Source organism: Lethenteron reissneri, chromosome 31 (genome assembly GCF_015708825.2).
Source record: "Lethenteron reissneri isolate LAM-NWPU_2019-01 chromosome 31, ASM1570882v1, whole genome shotgun sequence".
NCBI lineage: Eukaryota > Metazoa > Chordata > Hyperoartia > Petromyzontiformes > Petromyzontidae > Lethenteron > Lethenteron reissneri.
Genome location: NC_083809.1, coordinates 7,629,758 through 7,637,781, shown reverse-complemented (window position 1 = coordinate 7,637,781; position 8,024 = coordinate 7,629,758). Strand labels below are relative to the sequence as shown.

At 50.5% G+C, this 8,024-nt stretch overlaps 1 pseudogene; it reads right to left on the bottom strand.

Annotated features, from left to right (window-relative positions):
- Window positions 1–2,204: 2,204 nt before the first annotated feature.
- LOC133349850 (zinc finger protein 135-like) lies at window positions 2,205–7,507 on the bottom strand (annotated as a pseudogene).
- Between the last annotated feature and the right edge of the window lie 517 nt (window positions 7,508–8,024).

Sequence of the window (8,024 nt, the reverse complement as noted above, 5' to 3'; positions counted from 1 at the left end):
GGAGGGAAGGGGGTGTGGGGGGATGTGGAGGGAGGGGTGTGGGGGGTGTGAAGGGTGGGGGTGTGGGGAGATGTGGAGGGAGGGGGTGTGAGGAGATGTGGAGGGAGGGGGTGTGGGGAGATGTGGAGGGAAGGGGGTGTGGGGGGATGTGGAGGGAGGGGGTGAGAAGGGATGTGGAGGGAGGGGGTGTGGGGGGATGAGGAGGGATGGGGTGGGGGGGATGTGGAGGTAGGGGGTGTGGGGGGGGGGGTGTGGAGGAAGGGGTGAGGGGGGATGAGAAGGGAGGGGGTGTGGGGGGATGGGAAGGGAGGGGTATGAAGGGATGAGAGGGGAGGGGGTGTGGGGGGATGAGAAGGGAGGGGGTGTGGGGGATGTGGAGGGAGGGGTGTGGGGGGTGAGAAGGGAGGGGGTGTGGGGGATGAGAAGGGAGGGGGTGTGGGGGGTGTGGAGGGAGGGGTGTGGGGGGTGTGGAGAGAGGGGTTTGGGGGATGTGGAGGGAGGGGGTTTGGGGGATGTGGAGGGAGGGGGTGTGGGGGGATGAGAAGGGAGGACCGGATGAGATTTCACTCGACCGCCACTGATATTCACAATATCCGGAAGTCGAACTTGTGTCGCCGGTAACCTGCTACCATGGCAGGATGGCATCTGATTAGGTTGTCACCGCTCTTGCTGCTGCTACCGCTGAGCTGCTGCTACCAATCTTACCGCTGTCATCATTCCTGAACCAGCCGCTGCTGTCACAGCTGCTGCTGCTGCTGCTTTTTCAACCACTCATTTTGGTTCCTAATTGATGTTTGGGTCAGATTGCGTGAGTAAATCGTGTTGTCGTACACCATCCAACACAGCCACAAATCCGGACGACTGCCTGATGATTGATGCTGGTTGTATTCTGCCAGCTAAAACGCCGTACACAATTGTCAAATGTGGTGTGGATCGCTCCGGTGTGCTGTTGAATCATTAATAATTGTCCCGCTTCGTACACGTGACAGCTGTATTAATTGGCAGTGTCGGGTGGAGGAAGGGTGCACGATACACATTCTCACGCGAACTGATCCAATTACGAATCACAACCGCTCACTGCTCTTCTCATTGTTGTCTTGTTCTACTGCGAGTTCCTGTGTCTGTTTCTGCTCACGTGTTCTGCTAACTCTGCTCTCTCCTCTAACTCATCATTTGTATTCTGTTCTCATTTCACAGCTCCTGCTACTAATGCTTCTCTCACTCTTTCTGCTATCACTCCCTCGGCCATCACTGTTGGCTACGTATTCTCTCCCTTCCTCTGCCTACGACTTGGTCCGCCACTTCTACTTAGTCCACTGCTGCAACTAAACTCAGGTGCCGCCTTCAGCTACCGACCGGCTCGCCTTCCTTCTGCCACCGCCGCTACTGCTGCTGCTGCTTCTACTGCCGCCTGTGACTCTGCTGCTACAACTGTTGCTGCTGCTGCTACCTGTGATTCTGCTGCTACAACTGTTGCTGCTGCTGCTACTGCCGCCTGTGATTCTGCTGCTACAACTGTTGCTGCTGCTGCTACCTGTGATTCTGCTGCTACAACTGTTGCTGCTGCTTCTACTGCCGCCTGTGACTCTGCTGCTACAACTGTTGCTGCTGCTGCTACCTGTGATTCTGCTGCTGCAACTGTTGCTGCTGCTTCTACTGCTACCAGTGACTCTGCCGCTACAACTGTTGCTGCTGCTGCTTCTCCTACTGCTACCTGTGACTCTGCTGCTGCAACTGTTTCTGCTGCTGCTTCTACTGCTACCAGTGACTCTGCTGCTACAACTGTTGCTGCTGCTGCTTCTCCTACTGCTACCTGTGACTCTGCTGCTGCAACTGTTTCTGCTGCTGCTTCTACTGCTACCAGTGATTCTGCCGCTACAACTGTTGCTGCTGCTGCTTCTACTGCTACCAGTGACTCTGCCGCTACAACTACTGCTGCTTCTACTGCTACCTGTGACTCTGCTGCTACAACTGTTGCTGCTGCTGCTTCTACTGCCACCTGTGACTGCCGCTACAACTGCTGCTGCTTCTTCTACTGCTACTAGTGACTCTGTCACTACAACTGTTGCTGCTGCTTCTACTGCTACCAGTGACTGCCGCTACAACTCTTGCTGTTGCTGCTGCTTCTACTGTCACCTGTGACTCTGCTGCTGCAACTGTTGCTGTTGCTGCTGCTGCTGCTACTGCTACCAGTGATTATGCTGCTACAACTGTTGCTTCTGCTGCTGTTGCCAACCGTAGCAATAGGACGAAAATGACATCGCACCTTTACTCAATCCTAACATACACACGGCAATCATCCCCCCCCCGACCGGCGGACTAATGCCCCTTGTTTGGAGGCCGGTTTCTGAGTGAGTTCACCTCGTAAAAGGGCAGCTGCCACTGGGGGTTGCCCCCCCCCTTTCAAATGTGTTCAGACAAGTCGCTCCAAGACGCCCCGGGCGGCAGGTGTTGATAGTAATTTGGCCGCAATAAATTTCCACGTGGCAAGCGACTTCGTTGAGCTATCATTTGTGGCCAGGTCGCTTCAGAAAAAAAGAGCTGTGGAGCTCAGGGGAGCCTTACCCGGCAAAATAAAAAAGAAGATTTTACTCTTTGTTTCTTTCGGTAAAGTCACGTAGGTATAAACTAAAATACCTACGTGACTTTACCGAAAGAACCAAAGAGTATAGATTCCTGCAGTCACGAAAGCTTCAAATCAAGAAGGAGGTTTCATCTTCCTCCTCGCTCACAGCTTAAATAGACGCTCCAAGCCCAGGACGTGTCATTCAGACTCTGTCTTATCGACAGACCTGTTCTTCACCTGAGGACGGCTGCTTGCGTTGTGGCCGAAACGTCGTGAGAATTATTTTATTATGTTTTATTTTTATTATTTTATTACTTCCATTCTACGTGACTTTACCGAAAGAACCAAGAAGAATAAGGTTTCAGTTTAGTACGGGAGTGGCGGCTCTATCAGCAACACAATCACGGCCACGAATGTTCCTTAAACTCCTACCGCAAGTTGCTTTTACTTCTTCCAACGCTACGCCTCGCTTTTCTCATGCTTCCTCTTCTTCTGCTGCAGCTGCTGCTGCTGCTCACCCGTTCCACCATCTCCACCACCATCACCACCGCCGCCCTCGCGGTGCGTGCGCGTGTGCTTGCCCAGGTGGTCGCTACGCGCAAAGCGCTTCCCGCACGCGGCGCACGCGAAGCGGCGCTCCCCCGTGTGGGTGCGCGCGTGTCCGCCGCAACTCGTCGGAGCGCGTGAAGCGTCGCGCGCACAGCGGCCACGCGCACGCGTACGGCCGCTCGCCCGCGTGCCAGCGCAGGTGGGCGCGCAGGTGCGACGTCTTGCCGTACGCCTTGCCGCAGCCCGACACGTGGCACGTGTGCTGCCTCCTGCTGCTGCTGGTGCTGCTGGTGCTGCTGCTGGTAGCGGTGTTGCTGGTGGCGTTGTAACCTCCGTAATGCTGCAACTGCTGCTGCTGCTGGTCCGGACGCAGCTGGCAATTGGGGCACCGGCAGCGATGACAACGGCGTGTTGAGGGTTGCGCAAGTGGCAGGAGAGGTGGATGGCTGCTGCTGATGCTGCTGCTGATGCTCGCGTCAGCAGCAGCAGCAGCTGCGCTATTGTTGCTCCCATCGTGAAGGAGCTGCAGGTGAAATTGGCCGAGCGGCATCAGCAAGTTTGGTTGCTCCAGTGAAAATGCCCGCTGCGATGGAATCATTTGCTGTTGCTGCTGCAGATGATAATGATGCAGCTGATTCTGACTCGGCTGCTGAGTTTGATGATCGTAATGCAGATTTTGCTGCTGCTGCTGTTGTTGATGGTGGTGGTTGTAATAAGCACCACTTGTACCCCAACAAAACCCAGTCTCGTCAAAGATGCCCATGTGCGGAGGCGGCGGCTGCGCGTACAACAGGCGGTCAATTCGTGGCACCACGGCGGCGGCGCCAGCCCCGACGCCCTGCCAGTGCCATTGCCGCTGGTAGCCAAGGGCGCAAGCGGCGTACCCCAGGGCCTGCGTGGCCACAGGACCACTCGCGGCCGGCTCGTCCGGAGGCGTCATTGTCAGGTGCCGACCTGGCAGGCGGATGTCCGTCTTGAAGGCTGAGAAGGCCCCAACATCACCACCACCGCCACCGCCACCAGCGTCGTCGTCGTCTTTGTGTTGGCCAATATATTCATTGTTGCATTGCTGATGCCGCTGATGCCGCTGCTGTTGTTTGTTGTGGTCGTGCGGAGGAGCAATGCGATGGCACGTGGCCAGCAGCAGAGAGAGCGGAGAATCGAGAGCGGTTTCCGGCGAGCAGCTCGGAGTGAGATCCTGGTTGTGCAGGGAGAGAAGAGAAAATACGATGCAAGACATTTAAACTATGAACCGGCTCATACTCTTAGGTTTTTTCAGTAACGTCACGTAAAAAAATAATAAATAAAAATAATATACATAATAATAGAAACAAAATAATAAATCACGACGTTTCGGAGGCAACACAAGTCTCCGTCATCAGATAGAAATATTATTATTTAGTTATTTATTTGTTTCCCTACGTGACTTTACCGAAAAAACCTAAGAGTATAAATCCTTAGCAGTCACGAAAGCTTCAAAGCTAGAATTATAAACCGACTCTATAGCTAAGTGTGATCAATTGCGCCACTCGCCGCTGCATGCGACCGAATCTCTTGGGCGCGGACGTCCCTGCAACCAGTTGCGAGCAGTTGTTGCTGGAAGTAGAGACAAGACTCCACTTTTTAAATCCTTTATATTAAGTTCACTTGCTTGCTTGCTTGCGCGCTTACGACAGTGCAAATATTTCGGTCGTTTTTAACCCACTTCCCGTGATCCAATCGAGCTGACATGTTGCACACAGAATCGTTGTGCGTGACAATTTATTTTCGTGAATTTTTTTTCTCCAAAATTTTACACTTTTTAGGAAAAAAAAATATATATTTAATTACCAATTGCTTAATGGTGGCAGGCAATCATCTGACCCATAGGTGGCAGCCATCTCAAGCCAGAGGACGAGATGACTCTAGCCGCCACGCATATAAAGGATTTATAGTAAAAAAACTTTGTTTTTACTGGTTAATTTTTTACTTTCAAGGATCGATCTGCTCAGCGATCGGCTCAGCATTCACGAAAAACGTTTTGTCATTGCGAGCCTGAGTGTTGAGCGCGAGACTCGGAGCACCCGAGTGAGAACTCCGAGCTTGAGCCTGGCCCCCGTGAGTGAAACCAATTCAGCCTCCTTATATTTAGTGTCAGATTCTCTGAAAATATCGATTCTTGTTTGTTTGTTTGTTATAAGCACAGACTCGATTATGTTTGTGCACGATTTTAACTCTGTAGTGCTTCAACAAGAACATAAAAATGTGCATCAGTCGCTCGGCCGTGATCATCTTCACGCATCAGATACACACAGGCGCCGCAATCATTGTTTTATTCTAGTCCGTGACAGCAGTGCAGTTGCTGTTTTCCCAGCAGTTTGGAATTGGCTTCCCCCCCCACACCCCCCAGTTATCCGTGCTGTCGACTCCCCAGCCCCTGTCCAAGTCCGTGCTCAAATAACTTTCCACTTTTCTCTACCAATGATTGAGAAAACAATTAAGTATGCATGTACACAATACAAGAATAAACGAGTCAATTGATGCCCACGTAGAGGCGCAGGTGCCTTTTGGCACTATCCAAATTGTATTGCGTTGTACGATAGTGAACACCAACCCTCAGCCAGTGCCGGATTAGGCTAGTGCAGGGCCTGTAGCTTATGTTATAAAGGGGTACCTACATAAAAAAACACAAATATTAAAACACAAATGTTTTACTTGCATAGTAAAGTAATTGTATTTTTTCATTTGCTATACAGCCAGATAATAATACAAATCGCTAACCTTAAACACCCAGTCATTCATAAAAGTTGAAGGCAGTATAGTACTAGTAGTAGTAGAGCAAGTGCAGAATCACTGAACCGGAATTGATAGCTTGAAAACATTTAGCGCGGGGCCCTTGAAAGTGCGGGGCCCGTAGCATTTGTAGCTACTTTTGTTGCTACAATAATCCGGCACAGGGCTTGTGCCAGGCTAGGTGCACCTTGATTAGCGCAAACACGCACGTAGAAGAAGAGACCCACCTGCAGGAAGGTGCTGCAACTGCCGTCCATGGTGATGGGGCTCCTCATGGCCATCCGTGATGTGATGATGGTGATGATGAGGATGTGATGATGATGATGATGATGTTGTGGGGATGCGGGTTAAGTGGCAGAGAGTCTGGTGATAGAATGTCAGACAAGTGAAATAAGATTTAGTGATGGAGGTCTGGCAAAAATAACTTCTGGTCATGGAGATGTTTTTTTTGTGATTGATGATTTGGAGATAGAGGATTTGGCGATGGAATTTCTGGTGATGGATGTTTTGATGGAAGTGCTGATGATAAGGGGGTCTCTGGGTGATGGAATTTCTGTTGATGGAGGATTTTGTGATGAAAGCTCTGATGATGCACACTGCCAGCCGATGGAGATGGTGGTGATATGAAATGAGGCGCCAAATGTTGACCCCTTGACCCGGACGCCTCAGCTGTCTTCCTCGGCTTCAGATCCGTCCTCCTTGCTGCCTGAAGGTGTGAACACAGCTCAGAGTTGAGGCTTGGGACTCACAGAACGCCACGATACATCTCAACGTTCTGTCTCTTTTCCTCCACATACCACCACCACAACCACCACCACAACCACCACCACCACAACCACCACCACATCCACAACCGCCCGTCACCCACCGCAACTACTTAGAGCAGGCTAAATCAGTTTTTCCACGTAAAAAAATAATTACTTCTCTTTTTGTTAGTCTCAGTTGTTAAACAATACCAAATGCTCCTGCCAATAACATTTTTCAACACAGCAGCATTTTTGTTAAACATGTCTGGCTCAGAAAAGTGTAAACTGATCGACAGTTTGCCCTGCTAAAGCATGCAACGAGATGCTGTCAAACGTTTGTCCGCATAGGCTGATGGGACAGAAACAAATGTACTGTACGGGTTTTTTGTCTTTACGTGGATAAACAAACTTTGGTCGGTGTGTATATACAGTACACGTAACTCAGAACAGAGGACCTCTCACAAAACTCCCATCTAACTCCTCCGGGTCAAAGCATGGAGAGACATCTTCAGAACCTCCTACACCAAACAACCAAACCTCCAGTTCCTCCTCCGCTACTTCATTCTCCTTAATAAAGGTTGATGCTGTCTTCCACGCAGATCTGCAAGCCACATCTTTTTTTATCACGCTGGCTTTTTGTTGTTGCTGCAGAATTATTAATATTTTAACGTAGTTATTAATGGAAATTATGTTTGTCCAATTGTTTTATACTTGCAATTCATCTGCCCGCATCACTACATTTGCAGTTGTCTGCCGTTCAGCAATGGTATAGAATAAATGCTTAATACAAATATAATACCTCCTGCGCGTGCTTATATTCCACTCGTTCCTCCTCTTTCCACAATCATTCTTCTCCGCGCCTGCCACCTCCCCATCTTCACTTCCTCCCACCCTTGTAGCCGAACCGGCCCTGGAAAGGGCGCCGTATACAAATCCGAAATAGAATGGAATCACCCTTGAAACTTCAAAACTCCTAACAGTCACCCTCCAAGTTCCACAAGTAACTGTTGCAACTATTTTCTTTTACCAGGTAAGGCCCACTGAGCTGCATAGCTCTTTGTCAGAAGCGACCTGGCCACAAATGATAGCTCAACGAATTGGCTCATCATCTGGAAATGTATAGCAGCCGAATACTCTAAACGCGTGTTGATTATAAATGTGGAGGGTGAAAACCGGGAGACCGGGAGAAAAATCCACGCGATCACGGCAAGAGAGACACGCAAACTCCAAATATACAACAGGCGTCAGGGTCGGGATCGAACCCACGGCCTCCTGTATACCAGGCGAGGTAGTTAACATCTCATAGCCACAGTGATGATGATAAGACAGAGAGAGAGACGCAAACTCAAAATACACAGCAGGCGTCAGGATCGGGATCGAACCCACGACCT